This window comes from Physeter macrocephalus, chromosome 20 (assembly GCF_002837175.3).
Source record: "Physeter macrocephalus isolate SW-GA chromosome 20, ASM283717v5, whole genome shotgun sequence".
Taxonomy (NCBI): domain Eukaryota; kingdom Metazoa; phylum Chordata; class Mammalia; order Artiodactyla; family Physeteridae; genus Physeter; species Physeter macrocephalus.
In genome coordinates, this window is record NC_041233.1 from 37,804,174 (window position 1) to 37,824,619 (window position 20,446).

A 20,446-nucleotide genomic window follows, 5' to 3' on the forward strand; every position below is an offset into this window, starting at 1 on the left:
GTACATGTAGGATCACCTCCTATTTCTTAATGGGTATATTGCATTCATTGTAGGGGTGTGTAATGATTATATTTAACTTCTTTTGCATTGAACAGACATTTACAGTAAAAAAAAAAAAAAAGTCCTTCCACGTATATCCTTTAGCACATGTGCAACTATTTTGACAATACTGATTCCTAGAAGAAGTGTAACACTGGGTTAAGGGAAACGGATGTTTTAATTTTTAATAGCTACTATCTTCAGTAAGACCATTCCAATATGTGTCCCCATTAACATTTGAGAGTTCCCACTTTCTTACATCCTTGCCAAGACTTGTTATTATCAGTCTTTTAAAATTGTGCCACTATGACAGATGAAAAAAAACTGTCTTAGTTTGTATAAAACTGGTAAGTGCAGTTGAGAACCTTTTTATGTTTATTTTGTATTCCTCTTCTGTGAATTGCCTAATCATTTTCTTTGTGCATTTTTCTGCTGGGTTGTTTTCATCTTTCTTATTGATTCATCTAAACTCTGTATATATTCTGGATAAGAATACTTTGGTATGTCATAAATACTGAAAATATTTATTTCCCCCAGTCTGTCACTTGTCTTTTAACTTTGCTTATAGATGTTTTAGCCATATGGTAATTAACACTTGTCATGGGCTGAATTGTGTCTCCCACCACCAAATTCATATGCTGAAGTTCTAACGCCCAGTACTCAGAATCATAATAATCATATTTGGAGATAAGATCTTTAAAGATCTTAATTAAGTTAAAATGAGCTTATTAAGTTAAAATGAGGTAGTTAGGGTGGGCATTATAAGTACTTATAAGAAAAGAAATTTGACACAGACATCTTTACACACAGAGATAAGACCATGTGAAAACAGAGGGAGAAGGTAGCCATCTGCAAGCCAAGGAGAGAGGCCTCAGAAAAAACCAACCCTGATGACACCTTGATCTTAGACTTCTGGCCTCCAGAACTGTGAGAAAATTAATTTCTGTTGTTTAAGCACCCTTGTCTGTGGTACTTTGTTACGGTGGCCTTAGAAATGAATACAGTGCTCTTGTTGGAGGCTCCATTCCTAAATTTGAGAACCACTCAGGACTCCAGGGTTTTCCCTCAATTCCAGCTTCTCCTGGGTCAGGGCTCCTTCTATCCTCAGGTGGGGTAGGGATGGCCCCATTTTACCCTCTCATACAGCTCCGTTAAAGTCTGCTTACAGTTGACAAGTACATTTCTTTTGTTCTTTCCTCTTCCATCTCATTATATTATTATTTTGAAGAGAGATACCGAAAGGACAGATCATCACTCAGAGGCAAATACTGTTAGCTTTGGGGTAGATTTTATCTTCACTTTTAAAAATACATCTTTACAAACACAGTTGAGATAATATGTTATTTACTTAACAGGAAAACTTAAGCATTTCCCATGTTTTAAAATATTTATAAACCTGGTTTTAATGACTGCAAGTATATAATGATATATTTTCTTGGGTGTTTCCTCTAGCATGATTTTTTTTCCAACACAAGCCATTCTCTGTCTGTGGCCTCTGACCAGACTTCACACTGCTCGCTTTGTTCCCACCATGATTATTGCTCCCACCACAGTGCCAGGTTATGTGCTAAGCACTTAACAGGTGTCATCCCATATATTCTTTTTTTTTAAATTTATTTATTTTTGGCTGCGTTGGGTCTTTGTTGCTGCGCACGGGCTTCCTCTGGTTGCGGCGAGCGGGGGCTACTCTTCGTTGTGGTGCGTGGGCTTCTCGTTGCAGTGGCTTCTCTTGTTGCAGAGCACGGGCTCAAGGCGCGCGGGCTTCAGTAGTCGTGGCACGTGGGCTCAGTAGCTGTGGCTCACGGGCTTAGTTGCTCCGCGGCATGTGGGATCTTCCTGGACCAGGGCTCAAACCCGTGTCCCCTGCATTGGCAGGTGGATTCTTAACCACTGTGCCACCAGGAAAGCCCCATCCCATATATTCTTTACAACAACTGAGAGATGAGGAAACTGCCACTTGCAGAGGTCACTTATAGATGTAGATGGAGGCAGAGTAACACTCTGTGTATCAATAAAGAAATAGTGTAGAACTCTGAGACTTCCAGCTCTAGTCCCAACACTCATTCAGTGGAAGTAAAAGCTGAACACTGACTGAGGTGCTGATATTTGCACAGGGTCACAGAACACAGCCAGATGAAGAAGTCTTGTTACTCAAAAACTTGGTTTGCCTCTTGGTGGATGTGGAGCCAAAAGACACAGCCAAGCCAAAGAGCAGGGGAAGGAAGGATTTTCTTACTTGTAATGAGTCAGGAGAACACCGGGGATATTTGCCAAAGCTATGTCTCCCAGAACAGCAAAACTGGGCAAGATTTAAGCTAGGAGGGCATACATATTCATGAAGGGGATTGAGCAGAGGAGAATTCAGCATAGAATTGAGGCAAAGTTTAACAGTCTGGGCTCTAGTTGATTGACATCACGAGGGTCAGCAAAAGTCAGCATCGTCATTCCTTAGGGTCTAGTTATTCTGCTGGTTGAGTGCTTGAGGGGGTTTGGATCCTTGGATCCTGCAAAATAGCTCAAGGATGTGTTTCAGGCTAATCTTTACCTTTGAAACAGAACTGGGAACCTTTACAACTGATTTATTGTTGTCTCCAATATGGTTAAGTTATTTCCCTGGTCTGGTAATAGCTGCTTATTCTTACATTCTTTGTTCCTTTAAAATCATTAAGTACCGAGGCCTGTTCTTTTGCAAGGGCAAGCTTGTGGCCAGGTTTAGATCACAAAATGGCTTGGGCCTAAAACAGCTACTCTTATGTCAAGAAAGCCGTGCCTGGTTCTCTTCCCCCAGGGACCCACCCCTACCCTATCGGCTACAGCCTGGCCTCCTGTCTCTTCACCCTGGCTCTTTCCATGCCCCAGGCTGCCCTCTCACATGCTTCACACCCTCTCCTAGAGAGGGCACAACCCAGGAGGCCCCAGCTCCCAAGGACTTCTCCAGACAAGCCTCTACACCAGGGAAGTTCAACTTCCCACCTTCTCCAAAGTCTCTCCTTTTGGCGCTTGGTAGGTGGTGAACTATAGATGAAAGCTTCATTAATTCAGGTTCCAATAGCTCAGAATCAGTGTAGGATCATTCATCATCAAGATACATTCATATTAACCTTAACAATCTATGTACATGGTTTTTTTGTACATGGTTGTTTTATAGCAAACTTATTAAAATCAGTGATATGGAAAAGGAACACTTTAAATTAAACTTCTTATTTTGAGATAATTCTATATTCATTTGCAGTTGTAAGAAATAACACAGAGAGATACTGTGTACTCCACCCAGTTTCCCCCAGATGGTAACATCTTGCAAACCAATATCACAACCAGGGTATCGACATCTTCTATCAATACAGCCAATATATAGATCATTTCTGTCACCAGGAGAATCCCTTATGTTACCCTTTTACAGCCACATTTGGTGTTGTCACTTTTTTTTTGTTTTGAAATTTTAGTCTTTCTGATAGTTTTCTAGTGATATCTCATAATGGTTTTATTTTGCATTTCTCTGACAGCTAATGAACATCTATCTTTTCATGTGCTTGTTTACCATCTGTGTATCTTCTTCAGTGAAATGTTCATGTCTTAAAGCCCCTTTCTAATTGGATTGCTTTTTTTTTTAACTATTGAGTTTTGAGAATCCTTTATATATTCTAGATACTAGTCCTTGAGCATATGTGGTATGCAAATATTTTCTCCCAGTCTGCAGTTTCTTTTCATCCTCAAAACAGGGTCTTACATTGAACTAAAGTTTTCAATTCTGATGAAGTCCAATTTATTAATTTTTCATTTTACAGATTGTGCTTTGGTTTTCAGTCTAAGAACTTTTTGCCTAGCCCTAGATCCTGAAGATTTTCTCCTCTATATTTTTTTCAGAGTTTTTGGGTTTTACATTTTATATTTAAGCCCATCATCCATTTTGAGTTAATTTTTGTTTAAGGGGTGAAACTTAGGTTGAGCTTCATTTTTTTTTTTTTTTTTGCCTACAGATGCCCAATTGCTCCTGCACTATTTGTTGAAAGGGCTATCCTCCCTCTGTTGAACTGATTCTATACCTTTGTCCAAACTCAGTCAGGCATGTTTGTGTGGCTCTATCCCTGGGCTGTGCTTTATTGAGATATAATTCCCATACCATACAACTCACCCATTTAAAATGTACCATTCAATGGTTTTTAGTAAATTCCCAGAGTTGTGCAAACCATCACCACAATCAATTTTAGAACATTTCATCACCCCCAAAAGAAACCAAAAGGGGAACTTTTACCACCTTAAGAAAAACAAGTGGTTCCAAGACCTATGGCTTTTAAAAAATTGTCTGTGGGTTCCCTGAAGTGGAGAACAGGCCTCCTATGATAAGCCGGCGATGTGTCAGTAGTCTGATCATAGGCCTGGAGGGGTCAGCTCCACCAGAAGCACTTCGACAAGCTCCCCAGTCACAGCTGCCTCCCACAGACCTTCCTTGCTCCCAGCATTGGGACTTGGCTGCCAACTTCCAGAGGACAGGCCAGAGTTTTCATCCTGGGAAGATGGACCGGCTGCTGCCAAGCCTCTGCATTACCACCGGTTCCTCCTCCAGCTGGCCCTTTACACTCGGACCCAGGCCAGGTGGAGCAGGCACAAAGACTGGGGTGATTTGGGCTTTTGTTTGGAGCAGCTGGATGCAGATGCAAGTTCAGTCCCCAAACCTATGCAGCCTCCTCCCAGCAGCATCGGAAGCCTCCCTCCTCCCAGAGCAAGCCCCCAGGAGATCACAGCCTGGTTATTGGAAGGATGGAAACATCCGTTCCAGACATTGCTGTCCCTCCAGGCTCTGACACCTGCCGCTGTGCCTGGCTCAGGCACACCTGTCCGGTCACCTCACAGGCAGCATCTGCACCTCAGGTTCCTCTGTCCCAGCTCTCCGGGTCTGATAAGCTTCTGCTCCTTAGGGTCCTTTCCGGCAAGGTCCTGCGACAGTCCCCTCCTGGGGAGGGGGGGGTCCAGAGGGCGTGGGGAGCCTCTGCCGACAGCTGGGCTCCCAGCCCACCCACTCAGCAGCACCACCGCACCTGCCATACTGGGTGTAGACTCCGCCTGGGAGGCCTCTGGCAGGCAAACCACTGTCTTTCCGGATGACCTCAGGGACGCCGCTTGCGTGCTGGCCTTCGGTGGGCCAGCCGATATCAGTCGGCGGAAGCGGGAGCTTGGGGAGTCCCTCGTGGGATGGGGTGGGGAGGTAAGAGGGCCTTTGGGCTGGGGCCCTGAACCATGAGTAACAGTTTTACAGACCGTGGACTTGGTGAGCAAGAAGAAGCAGCTAGAGGGAAAGCGCCGGGGCGGCGACCTTGCCTGGCTGTTCAAGAGATGCAGGGTCGCTTTCTGGAGCGCGGGTTCTGGTGAAGGTAGAGAAGGGAGGGGAGGCTGCAAAGACAGGTTGGGGCCAGACATCCCTTCCCCACGCTTGTGGAGGGACGCGATCCCAGGACACAGCTGCACAAGGACCCAGCAGCGGGGACCTGGGACAGAGCCCCTCAAGACCGCTGGGGCGCTGTGTGGGGCCGGCCTCGGGCTCCCCCTGGCGGTGACGCCCCGCGGTGCGCCTCAGGGACGACCCAACGTCTGGGCTAAAAAAGACCCTTACCGCATTTCCGTGTCCGCCTCTTCCCCCTCCTCACTCCGCCCCCACCAAGCGCGCCGGGCCGAGAACTCCCGTCTAAGGAGGCTTTGAGGCCCGGCACAGCCTTGCTGCAGACGCTCGGCTAAGCAGTCTCACGTCTTTCCCGCCAGAGCCGGCCCCCGCGGCACACTTGTTCTGAACTGTAAGGCGCCGAGCTCTTTGGAGGTGGGGGCAGGAAGGCGCCAATCCTTTGCTGAAATGGGCGCCTGGGGGGGTGGGCGTGCGCCCACTCCTGATGAACTTCATCAAGGAGTATCCTGGGAAATCCAGTCTAGGCCCCTGATGTGGGGAGACACGGCCAGCGCCGAGGGAAAGCCGCGACCCTCTCAAGAGGGGCCACAGTTTCGTGTAAAATGGAGACAGGCAGCTTGAAATCCCACACACCAGGTGAGCACTTGGGTATGGGGGGTCCCTCCCAGGCAGAGAAAAAAACAGCCTGACCGTCAAGCTCGCCCTCTTGGGGACTCGGGTGGAGGACGGATGTATCAGGGAGGGCTTTCTGGACAAGAAGGAAAGAATGTTGGAGTGAAGGGGAGTGTTGTGGGCAAAGGCTTGGAGGGCGAGTAAGAGTCGGGCAGGTCTGGGGAGATGGTGGGGGGTGGGTGCTCCGCGGTGCGGCATCTAGTGCTCCAGAGCAGGAGTCAGAAGGGAGACCTCAGACTGGCCGGAGGGAACAGCCTCTAAGGTTCTAGCTGATATTTGAGTCCTCAGAGCTCTGTGGAGCCTCTTCAGGGTTCAAGTAGGGGACGTAGTCAGATTTTTTTTTTAGAAAAAAAATCGTTCTGGAAGGTGGCGGAGGACTGGTAGGAAACAAGGCAGAGGCAAGAAGAAAGCCCCCCAATCAAGGAGAGAACCGGTAAGGCCTGTGTGAACTGCAGTTGTACCAGTGGGGCCTCGGGAAGAGCAACCCGTGGCAGAGTATTATGGGAGTGGGATCAGCTGGGCTGCGGGCAGTGGGTCCTGATGGAGGATGAGTCAGGTGTGCATTCCAGGCCCCTGGAGGTGTCCCCAAGTCCCCTCATGCCTCTCTGAGAGACGATTACCACCTCTTAGGAAGCCCTACCTCATGCCCCTCTGGGCCGTAATATTCTTTGAGGCCAAACGAATTGTGTTTTCTCATTACCCTTGGAAAACTACTTTGAGCTCAGTGCGGGGAGAGACCCAAGCAGTCCCTGCCTTCATGGTGGTTTCAGAATGTATAGGTCACTCTCAGCAGGTTCATAGAGCCCTCAGCCGTGAATATGCAGAGAAGGCAAAACAGAGAAACCAAAAGCATAAAACAGAAAGAAATAACACTGAAGTGGTTAACAAATTAGAAGGCAGGCACTCTTAACTGAGTTGCTTTTTAGAGTCGAGATTTTTTTTTTATTGCGATGTCAATAAATACTCATTATAGAAAGGTTTGAAAGCACAAAAAATTATAAGAGGAAGAATATTCATATCCTTTCACTCAAACTTAACCACTTAGTTGAGTTTATCATTTAGAGTTTTCCTTTCTTTTTTCCTTATATAATTTTCAAACTTCTAACACAGCTGTGGTTAGATTGTCTTCACAACTTGCAGAGTGTCTTCTCACTTAAGAATATCTCTAAGGGATCTTTGTTTTGTTGCTTCCTTAATCCCCACCTACAGATTTCTTAAGGCTTTTAAATGGTAACATCTCATTCTATGTAGGATCTGAATATGAAAATGTTCTCACTTTCTTAAACCTCTAGTAACCAACAGGAATTGTGCTACTGAACACACAGAAGAGACTCTCCTTGTACAATGCAAAAATGATTAGAAAAAAAGAATGATGATAATTTGGCCATGACAACGTCACCCAAGTTCTGCTTTCAGATGTCAGATAGACACTGATCTACTCCATGCAATTGATCTGAATGAATCTTCAATGTACATTATGATCAACTAATTGTTTCCAATGCTACCTTGCCATTTAATCTTGTTTTTAGCTGAAAATTCATCTTCAAAAGGACACATTATTTGCTATTCATAAGCTGCTTATAATAGCAAAAGGAGATACGGCACTCTTAGCTAATTTCTGGGTGAAATGTGTGAGATCCTTAACTAAGGGATTCTTCCCAAATGCTGAAGTATTTAGGCTTCTTGGAAAGAAAAAAAGAAAAAAGAAACAATGTGCTCCTAAAGAACTTAGGTGCGTGCGTGTGTGTGTGTGTGTGTGTGTGTGTGTGTGTGTGTGTGTGTGTTTCCCTAATGTGGATCATAAATGGTTATCTATTCTTTATTTGGACCTCAGGTGTACAGAACTGGATTAATCACAATCCTTGGTTCATAATACAGTCTCATTTTGGCAAACTCTTTGTTTGGATATTTAATTTAGTTATTTTTATTTTACTTTTCGGCCATACCACACGTCATGCAGGATCTTAGTTCCCCAACCAGGGATTGAACCTGTGCCCCCGGTAGTGGAAGTGCGGAGTCTTAACCACTGGACCACAACAGAAGTCCCAATTTAGTTATTTTTAACATTGTGAAAAGCAAACTAAAAGCTAAGACCTTGACAAAAACTTATTTCTAACCATATAGTCTCTGCCTCCTTCACCCTATCTCCCTGCTTCTGTAACTCCCACAATTATTATGCTCAACCATGTTTCATTATTCCCTTGTTTTTCTGTTTATAGTTTTTTCCTGCATTTATACGTAATCCTTATATTTTTATTTTTTATTTTAATTTTTGAAGGGTATTTTAGTTTTATGAAAAGGCTATCATGCAGAATGAGACCTTTTGGGACTTATTTTTTCACTTAGTCTCATCCACAATGTTATATATCTTTGTGGTTTATTCTGTTGTGTATAACACTTCGTTGTTTTGCTTTTCAAAAATCTGTTCCATTGACAGGTAAAAAAAAACCAAAAAGAATATTTCTAAGGCATTTCCCATTATATAACAAACTTTCCCAGGTCACCCTAAATATCGCAGGGTTGAACAGGTCACCCCAATCCTGGCCTGCCAGGTTCAGCTTAATCCCTGACCCCTAAACTCCAGTAAATCTACAAATTATGAATGCAGTGCCACTTGGTTTACTTGTGTTTTGCATTATAACAGAAGTTAAGAAACCTGGCTTCCAAATGCTCATTAATCCTTGTTATTTTTCCTGGAAAAGATTTGGGCAACTCTAAGCACAGTGACTTAGAAACTACAGCAGTATAAATAACTTCCAGTGGAAGCAAGGATGAAGTATGGGCTGAGGTTAGTTAATAAGATTGGGATAGTGTCCTGTATTATATGAAGTGTGTGGTTTAGAGATGGTGACCCTAGGGAATAATCAGTGCCATTCTAGGTTGTGTTCAATTGATCTCATAAGGAAGAACTGAGCTATTGAGACATGGCTGGATAGAGACATTGTCTCATTATTTAAACTCCACCAAAAAAAAGAGTTTGCATCATACTCTCAGTGGTTGACCCAGGAGGGGGAAGGAGGTATTTGTCATTATTCACACTGTGAATCACAGCTAGAAAGAGGGGCTCTGCTGACCTTTAAGGAAACCTTAGGAACAGGCCTTATGTTTTGAGCTCAGAGACCCAGGAGCACAAGTGTTCAACATCTTCCAGGAATTGGGCTCCATCATTGCCTGTGTCCTTGCTCTTCAGGGTGGGGTCTACAAACCAGAAGCATTGGCATCACCTGGGAGCTTATTAGCAGCCCCTACCCACATCTACTGAATCAGAATCTGTATTTAAAGAATCCCCAGGTGATATGCACATTCAATTTGAGAAGCACTGCTCTCTGTAACATCTAGAATCCTTCAGCTTTTTTCCTTCAGAAAAATTAGACCCTGGGTAAGGCTGTCAATAAAAAGGATGTTTAAAGGGGACCAACTTTGTGGCTTAACTTTTTTTAAAATTGAAGTATAGTTGATATACAGTGTTGTGCTAGTTTTGGGTGTACAGCAAAGTGATTGAGTTATATGTACATATACATATATCTTTTTTTTCAAGTTCTTTTCACTTATAGATTATTACAAAGTGTTGAGTAAACTTCCCTGCGCTATACAGGAGATCCTTGTTGGTTATCTTTTTTTTTTTTTTTTTTTTTTTTTTTCCTCCATGGCATGTGGGATCTTCCCGGACCGGGGCACGAACCCATGTCCTCTGCATCGGCAGGTGGACTCTCAACCACTGCGCCACCAGGGAAGCCCTGGTTATCTATTTTATATATAGTAGTGTGTATCTGTTAATCCCAAACTCCTAATTTATCCCTCCCCTCCGCCTTCCCCCATTCTCCTTTGGTAACCATAAGTGTGTTTTCTATGTCTGTGAGTCTATTTCTGTTTTGTCTGTAAGTTCATTTGTATATATTTTTTTAGATTCCACATATAAGCGATGTCATATGATATTTGTCTTTCCCTGTCTAGCTTGGTATGATAATCCTCACTTGGTATGATAATCTCTAGGTCCATCCATGTTGCTGCAGATGGCATTATTTCATTCATATATATGATGGAATATTGGATAAAGAGGTATTCTTTATACATTCATCTGTTGATGGACATTTAGGTTGCTTCCATGTCTTGGCTATTTTAAATAGTGCTGCAGTGAACGTTGGGGTGCAAGTATCTTTTCGAATTATGGTTTTCTCTGGGTATATGCCCAGGAGTGGGATTGCAGGATCATAGGGTAGCTCTATTTTTAGTTTTTTAAGGGACCTCCACTGTTCTCCATAGTGGCTGCACCAATTTACATTCCCACCAACAGTGTAGGAGGGTTCCTTTTTCTATACACCCTCTCCAGCATTTATTAGTTGTAGACTTTTTTATGATGGCCTTTCAGACTGGCCACTGTTCTCCATAGTGGCTGCACCAATTTACATTCCCACCAACAGTGTAGGAGGGTTCCTTTTTCTATACACCCTCTCCAGCATTTATTAGTTGTAGACTTTTTTATGATGGCCTTTCAGACTGGTGTGAGGTGATACCTCCTTGTGATTTTGATTTGTATTTCTCTAATAATGTGTGATGTGGAGCATCTTTTCATGTGCCTTTTGGCCATCTGTGTGTCTTCTCTGGAGAAATGTCTATTTAGATCTCTCCATTTTTTGATTTTTTTTTTTTTTTTGATATTGAGCTGTAAGAGCTGTTTGTATATTTTGGAGATTAATCCCTTGTCAGTCTCATCATTCACAAATATTTTCTCCCATTCTGTATGTTGTCTTTTTCCATTTTGTTTATGGTTTCCTTTGCTGTGCAAAAGCTTTTAAGTTTAATTAGGTCTCATTTATTTTTGTTTTTATTTCCATTACTCTAGGAGACAGATCCAAAAAGATATTGCTGCGATTTATGTCAGAGTATTCTGCCTATGTTTTCCTCTAGGAGTTTTATAGTATTTGGTCTTACATTTAGGTCTTTAATCCATTTTGGGTATATTTTTTTGTATGGTGTTAGAGAATGTTCTAATTTCATTCTTTTATGTGTAGCTGTCCTGTTTTCCCAGAACCACTTATTGAAGACACTGTCTTTTCTCCACTGTATATTCTTGCCTCCTTTGTCACAGATTAATTGAACATAGGTGCATGGGTTTATTTCTGGGCTTTCTATCCTATTCCATTGATCTATATGTCTGTTTTTGTGCCAGTACCAGGATGTTTTTATGACTGTAGCTGTTTGTAGTATAGTCTGAAGTCAGAGAGCCTGATTTCCTCCAGCTCCGTTTCTCTTTCTCAAGATTGCTTTGGCTATTCGGGGTCTTTTGTGTTTCCATATAAATTATAATATTTTGTGTTCTAGTTCTGTGAAAAATGCCATTGATAATTTGATAGGGATTGCATTGAGTCTGTGGATTGCCTTGGGTAGTATAGTCATTTTGACAAAATTAATTCTTCTAATCCAAGAACATGGTGTATCTTTCCATCTGTGTCATTTTTTATTTTTTTCAACACTGTCTCATAGTTTTCAGAATACAGGTCTTTTGTCTCCTTACATAGGTTTATTCTTAGGTATTTTATTCTTTTTGAAGCGAAGGTAAGTGGGATTGTTTCCTTAATTTCTTTCTGATCTTTTGTTGTTAATGTATAGAAATGCAACAGATTTCTGTGTATTAATTTTCTATCCTGTACCTTTACTGAATTCATTGATGAGGCCTAGTAGTTTTCTGGTAGCGTCTTTAGGATTTTCTATGTATTTTTTATAGTATCATGTCGTCTGCAAACAGTGACAGTTTTACTTCTTTTCCAATTTGGATTCCTCTTGTTTCTTTTTCTTCTCTGATTGGTATGGCTAGAACTTCCAAAACTATGTTGAATAAAAGTGGCGAGAGTGGACATCCTTATCTTGTTCCTGATCTTAGAGGAAATGCTTTCAGCTTTTCACAGTTGAGAATGATGTTAGCTGTGGGTTTGTCATATGTGGCCTTTATTATGTTGAGGTATGTTCCCTCTGTGCTGACTTTCTGGAGAGTTTTTATCATAAATGGAGGTTGGAATTTTTCAAAAGCTTTTTCTGCATCTATTGAGATGAGCATATGGTTTTTATTCTTCAATTTGTTAATGTGGTGTATCACGCTGATTGATTGGTGGATATTGAAAAATCCTTGTATCCCTGGGATAAATCCCACTTAATCATGGTGTATGATCCTTCTAATGTATTGTTGGATTCGGTTTGCTAGTATTTTGTTGAAGATTTTTGCATCTATGTTTATCAGTGATATTGACCTGTAATTTTCCTTTTCTGTGGTACCTTTGTCTGGTTTTTGTATCAGGGTGATGGTAGCATCACAGAGTGAGTTTGGAAGTGTTCCTTCCTCTGCAAATTTTTGGAATAGTTTCAGAAGGATAGGTGTTGACTCTTCTCTAAACATTTGATAGAATTTGCCTGTGAAGCCATCTGGTCCTTGACTTTTGTTTGTTGGGAGTTTTTAAATCACAAGTTCAATTTCAGTACTTGTAATTGATCAGTTCATATTTTCTATTTCTTCCTAGTTCAGTTTTGGGAGGTTGTACCTTTCTAAGAATTTGTCCATTTCTTCTAGATTGTCCATTTTATTGGCATATGGTTGGTTGTAGTAGTCTCTTATGGTCCTTTGTATTTCTGTGGTGTCCGTTGTAACTTCTTTTTCATCTCTAATTTTATTGATTTGGGCTTTTTAAAAAAATTAAATAAAAAGCTGCATGCGGCCTTTCTCTAGTTGTGGCAAGCAGGAGCTACTCTTCATTGCGGTGCGCAGGCTTTTCATTGTGGTGGCTTCTCTTGTTGTGGAGCATGGGCTCTAGGCACATGGGCTTCAGTAGTTGGGGCTTTGGGCTCTAGAGCGCAGTCTCAGTAGTTGTGGCACATGGGCTTAGTTGCTCCGCGGCATGTGGGATCTTCCTGGACCAAGGATCGAACCCGTGTCCCCTGCACTGGCAGGAAGATTCTTATCCACTGCGCCACCAGCGAAGTCCTCCCTTTCTTTTTCTTGATGAGTCTGCCTAAAGGTTTATCAGTTTTGCTTATCTTTTCAGAGTACCAACTTTTAGTTTCATTGATCTTTTCTATTGTTTTCTTAGTCTTTATTTCTATTCTGATCTTTTTTATTTCTTTCTACTAACTTTGCATTTTATTTGTTCTTCTTTCTTTAGTTGCTTTTGGTGTAAGGTTAGGTTGTTTAGATGAGATTTTTCTTGTTTCTTGAGGTAAGCTTGTATCGCTGTCAACTTCCCTCTTAGCACTGCCTTTGCCATGTCCCATAGGTTTTGGATCATCGTGTTTTCATTTTCATTTGTCTTTAGGTATATTTTTAAATTTCCTCTTTTATTTCTTCAGTGATCCATTGGTTGTTTAGTCGCATATTGTTTAGTCTCCATGTGTTTGTGATTTTTGCAGTTTTTTTCTTGTGGTTGACTTCTGATCTCATAGGATTGTGGTTGGAAAGGATGCTTGATATGATTTCAGTTTTCTTAAATTTACTGAGGCTTTCTTTGTGGCCCTGCATCATATGAGCTATCCTGGAGAATGTTCCATGTGCACTTGAAAAGAAAGTATATATGCTGCTCTTAGATGGAATGCTCTGTAAATATCAATGAAGTCCATCTGGTCTAGTGTGTCATTTAAGGCCTGCGTTTCCTTATAGATTTTCAGTCTGGTTGATCTGTCCATTGATGTAACTGGGGTGTTAAAGTCCTCCATTATTTTGTGTTACTGTCAATTTCTCCTTTTATGGCTGTTTACATTTGCCTTATATATTGACGTGCTTCTGTGTTGGGTGCATATATATTTACGATTATTGTGTCTTCTTCTTGGATTGATCCCTGATAGTTATGTAGTGTCCTTCTTTGTCTTTTGTAACAGTCTTTGTTTAAAGTCTATTTTGTCTGATATGAGTATTGCTACTCCAGCTTTCTTTTGATTTCCATTTGCATGGAGTACCTTTTTCCATCCCCTCACTTTCAGTCTGTGTGTGTCTCTTGTAGACAGCATATATATGGGTCTGTTTTTGTATCCATTCAGCCCATCTATGTCTTTCGGTTGGAGCATTTAATCCGTTTACATTTAAGGTAATTACAGATATGTATGCCATTTTGTTGATTGTTTTGGTGGGGTTTTTTTTTGTAGGTCTTTTTTCTTTCCTTTTTTGTTCTCTTGTAATTTGATGACTATCTTTAGTGTTGTGCTTGGATTCCTTTTTCTTTTCTGTGTGTATATCTATTGTAGATTTTTGGCTTGTGGTTACCATGAGGTTTTGATATAGCAGTCTATACGTAAACATGATTGTTTTAACTTGCTGATCTCCTAATTTCAAATGCATTTTAACTATCCTGCATTTGTACTCGCTTCCTTTCACAATTACCGGTTTTGATATCATATTTATGTGTGGATGTGATTTCCTACCTTTACTGTATGTTTGCCTTTACCAGTGAGCTTTCCCGTTTCGTAATTTTCTTGTTTCTAGTTGTGGCCTTTTCTATTCTGCCTAGAGAAGTTCCTTTACCATTTGTTGTAAAGCTGGTATGGTGGTGCTGAATTCTTTTAGCTTTTTCTTGCCTGTAAAACTTTTGATTTCTCTGTCAAATTTGAACAGGAGCCTTGCTGGATAGAGGATTCTTGGCTGTAGGTTTTTCCCTCATCACTTTAAATATATCATCCCACTCCCTTCTGGCCTACAGAGTTTCTGCTAAAAAAATCAGCTGATAGCCTTATAGGGATTCCCTTGTGTGTTATTTGTTGCTTTTCCCTTGTTGCTTTTAATATTTTCTCTTTATTTTTAATTTTGTCAACTCGATTACTATGTGTCTCGGTGTGTTCCTCCTTAGGTTAATCCTGTATGGGACTCTCTGCACTTTCCAGGCTTGGGTGACTGTTTCCTTTCCCAGGTTAGGGAAGTTTTCAGCTATTATCTCTTAAACTATTTTCTCAGGCCCTCTCTCTCTCTTTTCCTTCTGGGACCCCTATAATGTGGATGTCATTTGTGATTGATGTTGTCCCAGAGGTCTCTTAAAATGTCATTTCTTTTCATTCTTTTTATTCTGTTCCTTGGCAGTGATTTCTACCACTCTGTCTTCCAGCTCACTTACTCGTTCTTCTGCCTTATTTATTATGCTATTGATTCCTTCTAGTGTATTTTTCACTTCACTTACTATATTCTTTAACTCTGATTGTTCTTTATATTTTCTAACTATTTGTTAAAAACTTCTTGTAACTTCTCACTCTTTGCATCCATTCTTTTCCTGAGTTCTTGGATCATCTATGATCATTGCTCTGAACTCTTTCTCGGGTAGATTTTCCTGTCTCCACTTTACCTAGTTATTCTACTGGGGTTTTATCATGTTTCTTTGTCTGAAACATATTCCTCTGCCATCTCATCTTGTCTAAATTCTGTTTGTATTTTTTTAAAAAGATTTTTTGTTGTTTTTGTTGTGGACTATTTTTAAAGTCTTTATTGAATTGTTATAGTATTACTTCTGTTTTATGGGGTTTTTTGGCTGTGAAGCATGTGAGATCTTAGCTCCCCAACCATGGATGGAACCTGCACCCCCTGCATTGGAAGGTGAAGTCTTAACCACTGGACTGCCAGGGAAGTCCCACTGTTTGTATTTTTATGTATGCAGCAGGTTAGTTATGTTTCTCGACTTTGGAGAAGTGGCCCTCTGTAGGGGATGTCCTCTGTGTCCCAGCAGTACACTCCCCTCTCGTCACACAAGGGCGAGTGACCAGCTGATCCCAGGGGAATGTCTGACCTGTGTTTGCATATTCAGGTCCGCAGGCTGCAGGACTGTAGTTTTCTTGCTTCTGTTGTCTGCCCCCTGGTGGGTGAGCCTGGTCTAGAGGCTTGTGCAGCCTTCCTGGTGGGAGGGCCCAGTGCCTGCCCACTGTTGGTTTTAGCTGGGTCTTGGCCATCTGGTGGGGCAGGGCTGTGTCAACTGCTGTGTCTAGAGGTTGCTGTGGGCTCAGGAAGTCCTTAGGCAGCCTGTCTGCTGGTGGGTGGGGCTGTGTTCCTGTCCTGTTGATTGTTTGATTCCAGCACTGGAGCCACAGGCTGTTGGGTGGGGCCAGGTCTTGGTGCCAAAATGTCGGCCTCTAGGAGAGCTCACACTGATGAATACTCCCTGATACCTCTGCCACCAGGTCCTTGTCCCCAGAGTGAGTCACAGCAGCCCCTCACCTCCCACAGAGACCCTCCAAGACCAGCAGGTAGGTCTGGCCCATGCTCCCATGAAGTCACTGCTCTTTCCCTGGGTCCCAGTGCACATGAGACCTCACGTTCACCCTCCAAGAGTGGAGTCTCTGCCTCCCCCAGTTCTGTGGAGTGCCTGCAATCAAGCCCTGCTGGCTTTCAAAACCAAATGCTCTGGGGGCTCCTCCTGCCAATGCTAGACCCTCAGGCTGTGGAGCCTGACGTGGGGCTCAGAACTCTGACTCCTGTGGGAGAACTTCTGCGATATTATTTTCCAGTTTGTGGGTCACCTCCTGGGGGGGTATGGGATTTGATTATATTGTGAGCACACACCTCCTACCATCTCATTGTGGGATCTTCTTTATGTCTTTGGATGTAGACTTTCTTTTTTTTGTTAGACTCCAGTCTTTTTTATCAATGGTTGTTCAGCAGTTAGTTGTAATTTTGGTGTGCTCATGAGAGGAGGTGAGCTCAAGGTCATTCTACTCCACCATCTTGTTCAGAAAGCTGTGGCTTAACTTTTGATTATTAAATAGATTAAATAAAAACTCTCTCATGACTGTATGTTCAAGAATTCCAATCTCTGGGAATGTCTTTCTTTTTCATCTTTCCAAGAGGCAATTATTTTTCTCCCAAGTGCAGCTGGGGAGTGTTCTCTACTCTGACTTTTCTGGAATTTCACAGAAATATAAAATGTGAGGGCTTTGCCTGAGTGTGATTCATAGGTAAACCATATCTCCTTAGGAAGGTTTGAATCATATTTTCAATATACATTTTTTAAAAGTTTTATTATTGTTAAGCATTTACGGCTGGCTCTGTTTCTTCTCGTCAGCTTCTCATCCTTTCAAGGTGATATCATGTACCAGACCCCAACTCAGAGAGAGGGGCCAGGCTGCAGTTGGAGGTGGACAGTCCCCCTGTTGAGGGCACGGCCGAAGGAACAAATCTCTGGAGAGGCTGAGTAACTGTGCTTTTAATTCCTTGGTAGTTAAGGATATACTGCACTCATTACCTCCAAACTTCTGGAAGCCCAGTCCTTTACCACAGTGCCCTATTGCTTTATCATAGGAGAAAAGCTATGATAAAGGAGGTGACTGAGGACTTAAGTCTAAGTCCCAGAACTGTTGCTGAGTCAGCTTGGTTAAGTCACACTCTCTAGAATATAAACTGTGGGAAGAAACAACCCAATGTGAAGTATTTCCTATGCCTAGGGAGTGGGATAAAGTTGTGCAGTGGTCTTACAAGATGCTATCTTTAGTCATTAAGATCCGATCACTTCTGCAGTGAATGGGTAGTAGATGTATGATGGCTTTTGCTTTGATGAATTATGGTTTTCTTTGCAATTTCTGAGAATGTTGTAGCTTAGCTGTGTCTGAACACGAACACCAGTTTACAAGATACATGAGTCATCATGGAAGAGCCCCTTCCAGCATCCTTCTCCAAAGGGCCGGGCCAAGCCTGCAGCCAGACATTAGTCAGTGATTGTCAGAGACCCGCATGCAAAATGTAAATGCCACCTGAATGTACTCTTGTTCTCTTTTTCCTGACGAGTAGATTCTCACTTCACTGAGACTCTACTGTGTGTCAGATAGTGTGCTAAGGACAGTGAACAGGACATGATCCCCTGCCCTCAAGAGGCTCACAGTCTGTACAGTGGAGACACATAAGCAAACAGGAAATTATGGCCCAGCGTGATAAGCCACGTCTGGTGGAAAGTGCCGGGCCCAGGGCCTGAGAAGAGAGAAGTTAATGCTGGAGTTAGAGCTGCCATAAGATGAGTCAAGAGGAAGAAGAACATTGGAAATCTACAGTAGATAGTGAGGCACCTGTATCCTAAAGAAGAAAAAAATTAGCTCACAGAGGTCAAAAGTGGCCCCAGAGTCCCCTGTACACCAGAAATGTTTTGCAGGGGGCTGGCCCTTACTATCAGGTTGAGGAGCAAGGGCTTCCAGATGCAAGAGAGGAGCTAGTGGGAGTCCTGGTTTCTGCTCCTAGCTTGGATGCTCTCTGCGTATTTTCTCAGACTCAGTTTCCCTATCTGAAAATAGGTTTAGAACAGGTGATCTCTGCAAGCTTTCCTCTGGGTGGGACATCCTATGGCTGCTTAATATTTGAAAGTGGTACAAAACTGCATCACCTCAGATGTTCACTGCAGGTTATCTTCCTGTATATGTTGTTGTATCACTTTATGATATAATTTAGTTTTGCTTGTGTACCCATTGTAAACAGCAGAGTATGAAGCAGGTGGATGTAAAAAAAAAAAAAAAAAAGCAAGCCAGAGAGGAAAACAAAAAAGAGAATGGATTGGGAGTGCGCGACTTGGGGTGGAAAATGACACCTCTTTTAACTCTTGACTACTTATCATGCCAAGGCAACCCAATACTGTCCTGGGATGGGATGGATGAGGGCCACTCATCCTTCACAAATTTTATACTTCTTCCATCATCCTCAGTGTACAACATCTAAAACAAGGATGCTCATTAGTTAACTGGAATCTGACGAGGATGAAGTCCAAGTCCCACTTCCATTGGATCTGAGCCACACTCACTAAGCAATGACACAAGACATGAAGCATGTGGAGTGAGAATCGAGTGCATAAACAAGGCACTAGAATCTGGAAAGATCTCAGTGAAAGAAGCTGCCAGCCTCGTCACCTTAATAAAGCCAGGTAGACCAGGTGAGGGTGGGGGTGTGTGCGTGTGTTTTTTCTCTAAGTATCTGTTTGGTTCCTTGAGTTAAAAAGCAACCAACAGGGCTTCCCTGGTGGCACAGTGGTTGAGAGTCCACCTGCCGATGCGGGGGACACGGGTTCGTGCCCTGGTCCGGGAGGATCCCACATGCCGCAGAGTGGCTGGGCCCGTGAGCCATGGCCGCTGGGCCTGCACGTCCGGAGCCTGTGCTCCACAATGGGAGAGGCCACAGCAGTGAGAGGCCCGCGTACCACAAAAAAAAAAAAAAAGCAACCAACAGCCTGTGTCTGCCTTAAAAATAAAGAGAACACCAACAATGAAAGATGTACCAAAAAGAAAAAGAAGGGACAGTAGCATAAAAATCTGTGAAGTGGTTGTGTAGATGGAGAAGGGGAAGCTGATGTCAGTGACGGTGATGGGGAGGAATCCTCATTCAACAAATATGCAGAGTTTCACAGTTGGCTTTGCACTCACTGCTGGACACTCAGAGATGAAACAGTCAGTCACTGTCCTGCTAAAGCAGAAGGAGGAGACAGAGATAACACACAAGTAAGAACCAAACCCTGTGCTGTGAACGCTACATTCTTACCACTTGGAGTGTTGCCATGGACCAGCAGCAGCAGCATCTGAGTGTTTGTTAGAAATGTACAGTCCTTGGCTCCAGAATCAGTATCTACATTTTAATAGGAACCCAAAAGTGTTAGAAGCACTGCTCTCTGTGGTGAGGGGCTGTGGGTAGCATGGGGTTAGGAGGAGAAGGACTGACTGGCTTAGAAGGTCAGGGAAGGCTTCCCAGAGGAAGTGACATTTGTGCCAGATCTTCAAAGATGAGTAGGAACTTACTGGTTTGAAAAGAGGGGGTGCTCGCTTCGGCAGCACATATACTAAAATTGGAACGATACAGAGAAGATTAGCATGGCCCCTGCGCAAGGATGACACGCAAATTCGTGAAAAAAAAAAAAAAAAAAAAAAGAAAAGAGGGGGAAGGAAATTCCTAGTAGAGGAAGCGGTAGGATGAAAAAGTAGCTGACTTGAGAGGGGAGGCTGAACTGGAAACATAGGCTGGAATCTGATTTCGACAGTAAGTATCTGCCATATTAAGGAACTTATATTTCTTTGTTTCCTAAGCATGGAAATCAAGGAAGGAGGGATAATATTCTCCAGGCACCATGCTGATATTTAATCAGTGGCAGGGTGTTCAATGCACATTAGAGTTACTGATGACCTTGTTCACAGTGGAAATATGTTTTTGGGGATGACTAGTGATCTCCAGGTTTGTTCACCAAGGGTGGGAGTTTCCATGAGTTTGAAAGGAAACAAAAGAAAATTTCAATCTACGGGCACTTTTTTTTTTCTGAAAATTAATTTTTTTTTTTTTGCGTTTCACGGGCCTCTTACTGTTGTGGCCTCTCCCATTGCAGAGCACAGGCTCCGGACGCTCAGGCCCAGCGGCCATGGCTCACGGGC

General features: G+C 42.6%; 1 non-coding gene across 1 annotated transcript; it reads left to right on the plus strand.

Moving 5' to 3' along the window:
* Positions 1 to 19,839: 19,839 nt before the first annotated feature.
* On the plus strand, positions 19,840 to 19,946 carry LOC112064249 (U6 spliceosomal RNA). The gene has a single exon (XR_002891434.1). It is a non-coding gene; the product is annotated as a U6 spliceosomal RNA (small nuclear RNA).
* Positions 19,947 to 20,446: the final 500 nt, after the last annotated feature.